The sequence below is a fragment of the Quercus lobata genome, chromosome 4 (genome assembly GCF_001633185.2).
Source record: "Quercus lobata isolate SW786 chromosome 4, ValleyOak3.0 Primary Assembly, whole genome shotgun sequence".
Classification (NCBI taxonomy): domain Eukaryota; kingdom Viridiplantae; phylum Streptophyta; class Magnoliopsida; order Fagales; family Fagaceae; genus Quercus; species Quercus lobata.
The window spans coordinates 34,511,807-34,526,169 of record NC_044907.1 but is presented as its reverse complement, the minus strand read 5'-3'; the positions used below and the strand labels follow the sequence as shown (position 1 = coordinate 34,526,169).

At 34.1% G+C, this 14,363-nt stretch overlaps 1 long non-coding RNA gene across 1 annotated transcript; it reads left to right on the top strand.

Annotated features, from left to right (window-relative positions):
• The first annotated feature begins 9,207 nt into the window (after window positions 1-9,207).
• On the top strand, window positions 9,208-12,222 carry LOC115987352. The gene is made up of 2 exons (XR_004091059.1): window positions 9,208-9,312; window positions 11,955-12,222. It is a non-coding gene; the product is annotated as an uncharacterized LOC115987352 (long non-coding RNA).
• The last annotated feature ends 2,141 nt before the right edge of the window (window positions 12,223-14,363 follow it).

Genomic DNA, 14,363 nt, shown 5'->3' with positions numbered 1-14,363 from the left:
TTTTTTTTTTTCCTATGAGAAGAAGCTAAACTTGATTGCCCTTGAAAAGGTAAGTTGTAAATGTTAGAATGCGAGAAATTATTAAGTGCACTTGAAGACCAGATTTGTGATGCTCAATGGCCTTCCCATTCAATTATATAATGCATAGTAGTCAATATTGCCCTTGAAAAGATAAGTTGTAAATGTCAGAATGCGAGATATTATTAAGTTCACCTGAAGACCAGATTAGTGATATTTAGTGGTTTTCCCACTCAATCATATAATGCATAGTAGTCAATATTGCTATATAATAAAATTTACTTTTATTTTTTCTTGTGCTACAATTATTAGTTTTGATCAATGTTGATGCCATACTAATAAGAGATTAAATTCTATTAGGATGTGATGTAAAATTTAAGTTTTACCCCCCAATGCCAACGTGCCATCATTATATTACATATTAAAGAATAGACACAATCACACTCAATCAATTTTAATACGTATTTAAAAATTCAACTTAACTATGAGTTTATTGAGATATAATCATGCGTGGTAGAGTTTATTGAGATATTATTATGCATGGTAGGATTATTGAGTTTTAAGTAAAAACTAATGTGGAAATCAGTTATTAGATGATGTAAAACATGAATTTTACCTTTCATCCTTACCAAATTCAAACTTTAATAATAAGAATTTTTTTGTTTAGTGCAAAACCTGATGCAAATAAAGTTGGCAGGTTCTTTTCAACAATTATTTTCCTTTAATCAGTATCGCTATGCTCAATCACACAACATATACATAATTTTTTTTCTTCTTTTTTTGCATAATATTTAAAATTGAACATTAGGAAATTACATATCAATTCAATATCTCGAACATTCATTTAAATATTGGCCTTTTGTCAGTAAGTTCTTTTTATTAATTGTTTTCCTTTGGCGGAAATCATCATTCTCAATCATACAACCTACACATTACTTTTGTACATTTTTAGACCCCTTAAAACCACAACCATATTAACTTGGGTAATTAGCCAAGTGATTACTTAGTCAAATTATCAAATCTAGGTTAATACACATATATCATATTAATGTAAAGTGTGGAAAATAAAGAGCACAACAATATGATAACTCAGGAAAACCAAATTGGTAAAAAACTTAGGGAGGATTTAACCTAACTATTCTCAAGGTAAAACTGAATTTACTATGAAAGAATTGAAGTTTACACAATAGCGACTTAGACCATTAACATCCTATTACTACCTCGAGTAGGAAACTTATTACAATGACCATGTGACAGTTCCGAGTCTACGAACTACTTCTTTTTTGGATTCCTAGCAAGTACAAGCACTCCCGCTTGTGTATCCTTAAGCTCTTGAAAGCAGCAACTAAATTTGATCACCAAGTTTTTGACATAATCTTAAATCTGCAACCACCTCTTGATCTCACAAAAGATTCATGCACACACACAGCTAAGGAGCAACCTAAAATGTGGTTAGGGTTTTCCCTTTTATACCAAGGGCAAAACATAAAACCCTACATGTCAAACAGGCTTAGGCCGAGTTGGAAATTCTGCAAAAAAAATAATTTGCACGACTTTCGATCGATCGAGTCTAATTCTCGATCGATCGAGTCTAATTCTCGATCAATCGAGCCAGGCAGATTTACATAGTAAATCCTGTAGCAACTCAATTCCAACTTTAAATAAAAAGCATATACTTTGAGCAAGTCTAAACAAGACTAAAATGTTTTGATTATGGTTTGCCAACATTACAAAATAGAGTTCTAATATATTAGTTCCTAATTCCTTAGAACTTAACAACTTTAAATATTTAGATGAAAGAATTCAAATTCAATTAAAAATCAACCACTGAATTTACACCTAACAAAATGAATTTACATGAACCAAAATTTTAGAAGAGAAAGGAAAATTACTATGTCTTAATCAAACAATATTAGATATTTACAAATTGGAATCAAGAGTAAAAATAGAGAGAGAATAGGTTCAAAGCTTTAAATACGAAGCAACAAAATTATGAATTTCGGAGTGAGAGAGAGATTAAAGAAGAAATTAAAGGGTTTTGATTGAATTTTTTTGGAGCATCCCTTGCTTCTTTTAATAGTAGGACATTAATTTGTACCAAATTGGTCTTTTGTGTGCTGGCTCTTTCACCAATTGTTTTCATTTGGCAAGAATCACCAAGCTCAAATCCTAATCACATAACTTGTACATTAATAAAATAAAGAAAAAAAAATATTTAGATGAAAATCTCAATTCAAATCCAAATCCAAATCAATCTTTGAATCTGCACCTCGCATTACCAAAATTTTAGATAAGAAAGAAAATTAATACATCTTGATCAAACAATATTTGATATAGCAATTTTTTTTATTTTTTTATTTATATAAAATAGAATTTCTACTTTAATCTAATCTAAGTGTATATGTATGTGAAGCTCCCTCTTGAAGACTTGAACCTCAGTCCTTATCCCCCACACCCTACAAGCATTTATACTTATAGAGTGACCACCGAACCAAGGGTGTGCGGTGGTGATATAGCAATTTGAGATAGAGAAAGAACACCTTACATGGGAAATTTAAGTAGCTGATTGTGGATATTTAATGGCATGACAATTTGGGTGTGAATAGCATAAAACTTACAGTAAATTATTTAATGTATTTTAAGAAGAAAATTCAGGGTTATGATTGAATTTTTCTTGAGTAACCCGTAGTTATCATTATTATAATATAGTTTTTTTAGGAAGTCATTTAATTCATGCTTGGACAATAATTTCTACCAAAAATGGTTCTTCTTATTCTAAAAAAAAAAAAAAAGGTTCTTCTTCCTACTATTCTTTCTGACATGGAACCTCAAACTCGCGCGTTGTCACACACCACCGTGAACTTGTTCTCCCCCTTAACCCTAATAAGAACCATCTCTCCTTCACTATTTTTGGTTCCCACAACAACTTTGTGTGGAATTTGATGGCAAAAGAAACGAGGATTTGAAGAAGGTATGTATTTTTTTGGTAAAAGGTATGTATATTCAATTGCAAGAATGCCTCTTTTAAATTTCTACTTGAGCTTGGTCTATTTATATCAAAATGAAAAGCATTATGGAGAATATCAATGGTTTTTTTTTTTTTTTCGAAAATAATATCAGTGGTTGGTTCTAAACTTCTAATAATTGTGGGTGAATATTAGATGTACTGTGGGTAGCGAGGATTAATTCCTAAAAGGCATCACCTTGATAAAGGAAGGGGAAATTGCAGAAAATTTTCAATTTTCTCTATTCTCTCATGTGCCTAGAAGTTGTAATATTGTGGCTGATTCTTTAGCCAAAAAAACAAAAACTTATAGGGGTACACAGGTCTGGTTGGAATCTTTACCAGAAGACATTGCCCCATTAGTTTCCTTTGATGTTCATTGATGTTTTAGCGTTCATTTGAATAAAAGCCCTGGCTTAATAGTCTGGTTTCTCAAAAAAAGAAAAAGAAAAAGAAGAAGAATCTATGGGTAACGGTTTATTAAATAAGAAATAAAACGGTTGAATTCAAAAAAAAAAAAAAAAAAAAGTCTAAAGAGTAGAGTAATTGTCATAAATGCTTTTCACCAAAAACATTTTGTTTACTTGGACTACCAAAAGCTGTCATATAATAAATTAATAGTTTTTACCAAAAATTACATGGCAAAGAAAAAAAAAAGAAAAGAAGAAGAAAAAATAAAGAAAAATAAAGACAATAAGTAAAGATAATAAAATAATTGATTCTCTTTTTACTCAAATTAAAAGATAATAAATTTTTTTCATAGGGAATTTGGAATGTTCCAATCCTTTATTAAACTCAAAAGAAAAACATGAGAACCATGAAGTGCAGAAAAGTAATCTTTGGGGCATATAAAGGTAGTTAGTCGACCATCTTCCTCATGTTGGACTTCCGGTAATCCTTCTCTTCCCTATGAATTGATCTCATGCTAGCAGTCAGCCAAGCTTTGTAGCCTAAAGTAGGATGGAGAAACCGAGTGAAACAAATGTCTCTAGCCACTATCCTTTTCAACCAAGTTTTACAGATCTTTCCCAAGACCCTCTCAGTGAAGACCAAGATATGAAAGGCACCATCATCACTAGAAACCCCTTGACGGTCTCCAAATTGCCTTGCAATGCGGTTTGGGGAATAGAAAGAGCAACGAAGAAACCCAACCAAAGGAACACAGTTGTCTTTGAAGATGCGGTTGACCATGGCTGTAATGCATTACCATTCCACTACCCATTAGACATTAAAGGTGGCAAGACGCTTCAAGAATTTAGTGAACTTAGAGGGGTCCATCTCATTGTTTCTGAGCTTGCGGTCATGATAATGCTTGGGGAGATATTGACTAGGAGGGACAGTTGGAGGATGAAGCAATCAAAGCCTCTCATATAGCCATATCTGAAGAAAAGAGAGAGAGAGAGAGAGAGAGAGAGAGAGAGAGAGAGAGAGAGAGAGAGAGAGAGAGATGAGAGGAAAAAGGAGAGATAAAATACAAAAAATGATAATTGAAAGGTGACATAAGGAGCCTTGATGGATTGAAAACCGAAAAGCACCATGTAAAAATTAGAGGAATCTCACTAGGTTGAGAACCTAAGAAAAAAATTAGGGATCATACCTGAAGGAGGAGAGAACTCCTTGCAAAGAAGGTTGCTTCCTCCCTATGAGTAGTATCCAAACCATTAAGAGTTTCAACTAAGATCATGCCTACAGGGCTTCCCTTATTCAGATTGTTGACCATCAAGCACATCCTTTGATCTACTTGATATGTTTCATGCACCAAGAAATACCTCGCAAGAAGACATAAATAGAAGGCATTGAGATAATGAGAGCGTGCCCTACCAACCTTACCAGCCACAAGAATGGCAAATCGAGAGAGGTATGCAAAAACCATGCAAATGTTCAACTTGTTAAGCATATACCATTGTTGCGCCGCAACCAAAGAAATCCCCAAAAGGTCATGAGCCAAGTCAGCAAAATCCTCACTAATGGTAGTAAGGATAAGAGTGCTAACATCGGGTTCACCCATGATCGCACTAAACTCTTTAATAATGGGTTATATTTCCATACCATTAAATTGGAAAACATGTCGAGTAGGAATTGAAAAGTTGGCAGCAGCATGAAGAGGAGGTTCATCCATTTTGATTTGGTGATAGGGACAGATGCAAAAGAGGCCAAGAGGGACAAGAGCGTCTTTGAAATTAGGGTAGAGCCTCTTGATCCATGCCGAAACTTCTAAAGGAGATAATTTTGCTATTGGAAGGCCTTGAGAAGTGTTTTCTAAGTTTAGAATACATTTTGTGAAGGTTTAGAGGCCCCCAACGGCTATTTTATACTTAAATGAGGTGGCTAGGATTTTCTAGCCCACGTTATGCATACACAGGGTCAAGGCTGCATACGCACGATCAACACCTACGTATGCAGGCCCATGTTTGCGTATGCAGGGAAGAAGGTAGAGCCAAATCCTTTTCCTGTTTGGAGCGTTACTCCTTCCCCAAGACTTTTCCTGTGATTCCTACCACCTAAGGGACTATTCAAGGAACAATCAAGCTCATATTTTCAAGCATCAAAGGTCAAGAAAAGTAAAATTGCATAAGAAATAAATGCAACCATCCCTATGAGTTGTAAATTAAGTACATGTCCTCAAAAAAAAAAGGGAAAAAAAGCAAGCAAAAATGTAAAATATTTTTCTTAAAATACAACCCAATGTTTCAAATCAAATCCAAAGTAAAGAAAAAAAAGTAAAAACAGTAAAAAGAAAGTGTTGTGTCTATGTCTATCCGTCTGTCTACAGCATCATCAGAAACGCCTTATCCTTGGCTAATAACTGGGAGTAGTCTCTGAATCACCACCATCACCACCACCACCACCACTACCACCATCACCATCACCCGAGTAGGCCAAACCTCCAGGACCATACATCTACCTAGAGTACTCGGTCACCTCCAGGTTGAGGTTCTTGGCAAGCCAGATGAGCTCCTCGTGTTCCTGTATGGTAGGCTGAATTGAGAAAGAAGACAGTGTTAGAACAAGTGATTGAGAGATAAAGGAAAAGACAAAACAAAGAGTGGAAGAGAGCTCACCGCTCGTGTACCCTCAGGGAAAGGGTAACCCATGACATTTATGTTGCGGCCTACCATATGCTTACAAGCAAAACCATTAGGATCGTAGGCATAAATCGACCAAGGAAGATGAGGAGGGTCAATAGGAGCACCAACAGCAGGGCTAGCCTGACATAAGTATTCCATTTGAATATCATCATGTGAAACAATGCAAAGGAAAAATGGAAATAAATGAGAAGAGGAAGAACATATACCACAGGAGTGAGAAAGGCATGAGTCGAGTATTGTTGAACTCATCATAGTCTAGCTCGTTTGTGACCCGCTCGACATAGGGAATGCCATTCCTCCACAACTAGTACTCAACTTCCTTCATGGAAAATGGGGCAAGCATAAACGTCGGAGGATCTATCAGAATTTGTGGGGCATCCTCACCCACCAACTAGCAATGTACCCTCTTCGTTAGGTAGAGTGCTCTCAAGCCAGTACCCTCGAAAGGCTGGTTGATCTCGGATGCGACAAGAGCATCCTTCTTTAAGTTCGAGTCCGTAATAGGGCGAAGGTTGGGCCGTGGGCTCTATATAACTTATGACAACACATAGGATTAGAAGAAAAGCCCTAAGAAACATGTAAGGGAAATAATAAGAAGCACTAAATTCCTAACTAACCTCATCAGAAGGTAACCCATTAAAATGAGCCCTAACCGAAGGGAAGCTCTTCAAATCTATCTCTGCTCCCCGAGCAATGAGACCATATTGCATAGCCCAACACTAGAAAGGAAAACACAAGTGGCAAGATGACAATTTGCAAGAAAAGTAGTTACAGTTTGCAAGAAAAGCAGATACAATTTGCAAGGTACAAATGTGAGCAATTTGCAAGATGATAGTTTGCAAACTAAAAGCATAGGTGTGGTTTGCAAGAGCATGATTAACAGTTTTCTTTAAGCCTAAATGGCATATGGATGAAAATAATTGCAAGAGTGAGAAATGCATGAGATACAAAAGAAAAAGAAAAGGGAACTAACCTCAAGGAGCTTCCAAGGCCCCACTAGCTGGCATAGAGTCCCCTGGCTAAGCATGTCCAAAGAGGAGTACAAATAGGCAAGACATGCCTGCCCCTAGTTGGCCTCCCGAGCCTCCCTAAACTTGCAAAAGAGGGCTAACCACCTCAAAGATAACGTTTGCCCTCTGTTGGCAAAGAGGTACACCCCTAGAAGGTATAACAAAAAGGCCCTAGCCATTTGGGCCCAGTCATTGGCCGTCACCTACGAGAGGGGCTTGTAATCCCTATAAACACAAACTAACCCATATCCCAAAACAAATACTCCATACATACAAACTTATCACAAGCCTAAAACACCAAAATACCTACTGTTCTCTTGCTCAAACAATAGAAAAATTGTTAACTCACATTATCTCACACAAGAGTACCTTTCAATTCCAAAAACTATCGAACTACACTTTGAAGAAATACATTCCATATTCTTATATGATTCTTTCCTCTTAGCCCAAACCCAACAAACCCTTTTACACCTAGTACTATTTTTTACAAGGAATAGGCTTCCCCACACACAACCCAAAATAATAATAATAATAATATTCAAAAATCGAATTTGGACATTTTACAACAATAATTAAAAATAGTTGCTCAATAATGATCGCTTACGCTTTGTTTGTTTCGTTGGAAAACAATCTGTAAAGATAGTTTTCCACATTTTTCATGTTTGGTAGCACCAAAAAAAAAAAAAATGGTCAATGAAAAACAATCTTTAGTCAACAAAAAATACTAATAAAAATAAGACTTATTTTCTATAGATTGTTTTCCAAAAAAAAAATTTTGGAAAACAATCTCTCTCTCTAACTTGTTGCATCTCCTATAAATATTATATTCTTCTATAGCCGTGGGAAACATAATTTTTTGGCTCCTTCTCTCTCTCATGGTAAGCTGTCTCACTTTCTCTCTCTTCTCTTTGCTTTTTATCTAATCATATATTCTTTGTTTTGAATTCCAAGCTTGATTTTTGTTTTTCTCTAAGAAATTTTCAGTTTGATGGATTCCAAGTAGAAGTTACTTCTTTTTGCACATAAAAGTACAAAAAATATATAAAATAAGGATGAGATCCACTGCTTTTTATGCGTTGTGTATGCAGAGGCAGCTTAATGTATTTGAGGGCTTAAGGCAAAAACTGAAATTGAGGCATTGTATATATTTAAATATGTTTTTTTTTTAAATTATTACTTAAACTTTATTGTCTTGTTTTAGATGCAAAAATTACAACTAATTAACATGAATTATGTAGTTTTTTTTTTTTTTTTTTACAAAGTCTATACACAAAATTTTACAAAACTTTTTACACTTATTGATGTGGTAGAATGACAGTGGTAAGTAAAAAAATGATGTTAGTGATGAGTTTAGATAAAAATTAGTAAAAATTTGCCAACTCAACTTGTGAAAAATGTTATGAATTTTTTTTGTATATTGCTTTTTTTTTTTTTTTTTTTAAAAATTATTTGAGAAGTGCTACATTCACAATATTTTCACAACAAATCCTATGTGTTAAGTTGTTACTGATTCTAATTTGAATTCATAATTGAAATTAATTTTTGCCATTAATAATAGACTGTAACAACCTACCTCTTAGGATTTATTGTGAATAATATTGTTGACGTAGCATTTTTTTTTTTTTTTGTTTTTCATTTGATAAAAAATATTATTTTATTTATTGACTAATATTTGAGCTTAATTAATACTATTATAATGAAAAAAATAACATTATTGGTTAAAATTTTGGGGTCTTTTTCTACTTGGGGCCTTAAGCGACCCCAACATTTGCTTCTAGTATAGAGCTAGCTCTATATGTACGTACGGTTTATATGTGTGTATGTGTACGTTACTGTCTATATATATGAGCGTACAAAAACCAAATTAATTCTTGGTTTTTTATTTATATTGATTACATTAGTTGGTTTACATAATACACGGGTCATTTTACGGTACCCACTTGTTTTTTGAGAGGGTATGGTACCCACCTATATCTAGACCATTAATATAAAGGTTTTAATCCTGGCCGTTTAACTGAGTTTTAGTGGCTTACCGATTACCGATAGAACAAGTTATAGTATAAAAGCTGAAAACAAAAGAAAAAGAAAAAGAAAACAGATGTTGCGTTCTCTCTCTCGTTCTTTCAATTCAGAGGCAATGTCAACGAAGATGATGCTCGAGACTGCTTCCATGAAGTTCAAGATTGGCAAGGTGTGAACTCTAACTTGTTTTTTTTGTTTGAAATTTCAAACTTCGTTGTCTTCTTTCTTTATTTTTGCAGTTTTTTGTTTTGTGTATTTGAATGAATTTGGAACCCTAAACTCCCTAATATATGGTTTTGGTGTTTGGATATCATTGATTTTAGATCCTTCGGATCCATTACTGAAGCACAATATTTCAGCATTAGTTTTTTAGCATAGATTTCTTCGAAATAATTTTTTTTTGAACACATCAATTTTGTTCCCCCTTTTCTTGTTTGTATTAGTAAATTTTCGTGGCTTACCTTTCATGATCTTCTTCGTTTATATTGTGGTCCTTGGTTCCCATGAATACAATACACACACACACACTTTTCTCTGGTTCTAGTGCAAGTTGTATTAGTCTGCAAGTTGACATTCACTCATTGGAAAACAATTGACATTCTCATAGGATCTTGGTTTGTTGGAATTGGGAACTAGTATCTTGTCTTAAAATAAGAGACATGGGGTTCAAATCCTGCCTAACCAAAAAATAATTGGTGTCTTGCCCTGATGGTAGAGAGCAATTATCATTGAGTGGATGCTATAAGTAAATTATATCCCATGTCTAAAATGGTAGTACCTTTCCTCAATTAATGCTGCGCTATTTTTTTTTTTTTTCTTTAAATTGCATGTGCACGTGATTGTATCTTCCTAGGCTGTTAAGATTTTTGGTAGCCCAAGAAGATTGATTTTCTTGGAAGGGGTTGATACTGTCTAAACTGTAATAAAAAGGGGGTTATAGAAACAAGCACAGTTTCTTAATAAGGAAATACAGTAGTTCATCAAATTAGGTTGTCTAGTGAAAATGCAGTTATGTATGCATAGTTTAAAGTAATTGAGTTTAACCTAAAACAAGAACTAGAGAGAGAGAGAGAGAGAGAGAGAGAGAGATTTGCTTGATAACCACCTTGATAAAAATTCTGATTTTGATTATGATAACCACATCTATAGGATCTTCCTCCTCTGCCTTAATTATTGGTTGATCTACCTCTTCCTCTATATGCTTGGAACTGACCATTAAGGATTGGAGGAGATGAATTTGGCGTAGGTCCTTGATCAATCATAGCCATATGAATAGGGTCTTTGATTAGCTCAGAGGCATGCTTTAGTGATTTTTCTTCAGAGGTGAGAAGAACATGAACTTGTTCATATCCTATAGGATCATCCCTGGTTCTTAGAGCAGAACTGAAGGAATAGTACCCTTGTGGCAGTCCATCAAGAACAATGTGTAGAAGCTCTTCATCTTCAATATGAACTCCTACTGTCACCAATTTGTCTCTGCAATCTTTGATTTTGGCCAAGTACACATCAATATAATCATTTTTCTTCCTAATGCTATTTAACTATTTAGTTCTCTTTTCAAACCAAGAATGTTAGATCTAGACATAGAAGTATAGCACCTTTCCGAAGTATCCCATACACCTTTAGCTATAGTTTGCCCAAGAACAAGAGCAAGAGCTAAGTGATACAACGTAGCACTGATCATTGACATTAAAGCTCGATCTTTTTTATGCACCATTGAAGAAAATCTGGATTTTCTTGTGTGGTAGGCAATCCCTTATCATGACTGAAAAATTTTTCTGGACATGGATAAGAACCATCAACAATATCAAGAAATGAGTAAGCACTTAGAGTAAAGGTAATCTGAAATTGTCTTTCATTTTAATTATTGTTGTGAAATTATTTGGCTCACTTGTTTCCCTCAGTTTTGTGCTTAGGACTTGAAAGTTTGATTTAATAAAGAACGTAACTTTTAGAGTAAAGGTAATCTGAAATTGTCTTTCATTTTAATTATTGTTGTGAAATTATTTGGCTCGCTTGTTTCCCTTGGTTTTGTGCTTAGGACTTGAAAGTTTGATTTAATAAAGAACGTAACTTTCACTTCATTTGTGTGTTTTGTGTTGATTTTGTTCCTCACTGGTTTCTTAAGTTCCTTTTGGAGTTATGATTTTTGTCCACTAAATGTAAAATGTTCACGACCCCTACTGGCAAAGTAAATATTCTTTGTTTATAGTTGACAAGTTATTACTTGATGCCTTCTACAAATATTTGTTGATTTTATGTGGTTCCCTTTTTATTGTAAGCTACAAGCTTCAGTGCTGTTATTTAATTTGGATACAAGTGGGGTAGACTGACAGGTATGCAAATGTATTGGCTAGCTTATAATTCTGATCACCTTCTACTTATAATATTTTTTATTTTGATTACTTCTTGGTATTGAAGATGTTTGAAGATGTGGTATTTTTCCAGTCAAATGCAATGTGGCCTCCTTTTGGGTTTGCTAGGTAAAAACTAAGAGTTGTATTGTTGTTGGAAAATCATCACTAGGAGGCCTGATGCCTCTTCTGTTTATGTATTAAGTACATATAATGAGAGCTTATTATTACTTGATTGTTAAACATGTGGCAACATAAATTGTGATGTAGGATTTAAAATTCTAAGTTGCTTCTGGTAGATTGGCTCCAAATTTATTGTTATGTTGAGAGGATTTGTTGTAAATTAGGTTCCTTTTTTTGACATTGGCAATATGTGGCCCCGAATAATAATAATGCTACATTATACACTTAATAAGAGCAATTTTTTTCTCTGATAATGATACATGCCTATGTATAGGCATGATATGCAAAGAAGATGGCAAACGTCTGGGAGACGCTCGCAGAAGAAACCAACACATGTGAAAGATGGCAGCTGAAGTATTTGGCTGTAAATTTTTTTTCTTCTTCAGACATTCCTTTCTACTTTTTCCCTGTATTTGGCTGGAATTTTCAAATAGCTTATAAAGTTGAGTTGACTTCATATCCTTCTTTGGGCTAATATAGTTGTCCATATCCTCCATTGTGGATGTATTCATTATTCAATAGAGAAAAGTATTTGCGATTTATTCTTGTTGCTTTTCTCTAACTTTTAAGTCATTTTAGATTCTCTGTACAACTGTTGAATCAAAATTTTCCCTCTTAGATGCTATGGTAATTGTCAAGAAGGCCATGTGCAGGATAGAAATGACTTGATTAAGACTAATCTAGTAATCCTTTTATAAAAAAGACTCTTTAGAGTTGATATAAAAGTGCAAAAGAGTTTAGTCTAGAAGAATTAAGTGGTAAATTTAATGAGTAAATAGTGAAACTCTAAGTTTAAAACTTATTATGACCCATTTACCCTTTAATTTCTTTATAGAAAAATAAATAATCTTAAGAATTTCTCAAACTCTGAGATGATAATGATTATATTTTGAAACTTACACAAAATCACTATCATGAATTTTATTAAAATTAATAAACAACGACAATTTGAGCCGCTCATTCCAGAGAGTTACTTGGAGAGATAGAGAGAGTGATACATATACCAGGACTATACAATTCAATTTTTTTTTTGTAAAAATATGAAATTTAAATTTTCAAAATATTTTAAAATATCTTAAATGCAAAGAAGTTGAGAGACATACCAACACTCAAAGAGAGAGAGAGAGAGAAGCTCGACAGTGAGAAAATTCAAATAAAGAAAAGCAGGCAAACTCCAAGAACTATGCCCACCCAAAGAGAATTAAAGAGCTAAAGGGCAATTGGCACACCCAAAAAACCCAAGGATAGGGGAATGAATGGCAAAGGAATGGTACAAGACATGCAAGGAAGGAAGTTTCCTGAAGAAGACACCTTCCACCTTCACATTCAATTCTCTGCACCAACCTAACCAGCTGCATTAATGAGGAAATAACCCTTGAACAATGATTTCATAGCTCACAGCTCTTTCTACCACCTTCAAAAGGATCCTAATGGGACAAGCATCCAAAGAGTTCCCCTAAAATGTATAGATGGAAAGCTGAGATACAAGGAAATAGGCTATATAAGGAAAGGAACCCCCCAAAAAGAAGGGAATAAACGTTTTCCATGAAAAAAGAAAACAAGTGTGAGAACAGAGAATTACCCTGTAAAGTAATATCAACCTTACTTGTCAATACAAGATCTATCCTTGGACCCACCCAAGGAAGAGTTTACACCTAATGGTTGGTCTATTCATTCCTATTTGTTACTTAGGTTCTATTAGTCTTAAATTTGTGATTATCTCAGCATTGCACCTAACTTAGAAGCCCACACTCTTAAAAATTTATTGTTTGAGCTTGGTTTGAAGATCTAGGCATCACTATTGTTAGAGGCATCACTATTCTAAGTGTAATCTTATGGAACAAAGTTGCTAAAATTAGTACCTATGTATATAATAATATTTTTTTAAAAATAATTGGGTTGAGGGGGGGGGGGGGGGGGGGCAGCATTGCCCCTGAACATCCAAGTCTCTCTCCGTCCCTAGTTGATAGTACGTAATGTGACGATTGAACCTTTAAATGTGAGTAAAAAAATAAGGTTATCATCGAATGTAATAACAATACAGTCAGATATGATGTTGGTACTGCATGATATTAATATGAAACTGTCAAATGTGGGTAAAAAATAAAGGTACCACCAAATATAATAAAAGTACTGTTAGATGTGATGTTGGTACTACTTGATGTGAAAATGGAACCATTAAATGTGAAAAAAATAAGAAAACCTTTGAATGTGACAAAGTACGGTCACATGTGATATTGGTACTACATAATGTGACAATGAAACTGTCAAATGTGAAAAACAAAATAATGGTCTCACTGAATGTGACAAAAGTACGGTTGAACATGATATTTCAGTTCTTTCTAAGGTTTTCAAGGTCATTTCAGTCATTTTTTAGGTACTAAGGGTATTTTGGTCATTTTTTAGATTTCTTGGTTATTTTCGATCATTTTTTATATTTTAAGGTAATTTCTGTCATTTTTTAGGTTTTAGGATCATTCGGTCATTTTTTTTAAAGTACTAAGGTTATTCCAGTAATTGTTGAAGGTTTCGAGGGTATTTTGGTTATTTTTAAGTTTTATGAGATATTTTGGTCATTTTATAGGTTTCAAGGGTATTTTGAAAATTTTTAAGGTTTCAGTGTCATTTCGATCATTTTTTGAGACTCTAGGTATTTCAGTCATTTTTTAGATTTAAGGTGCCC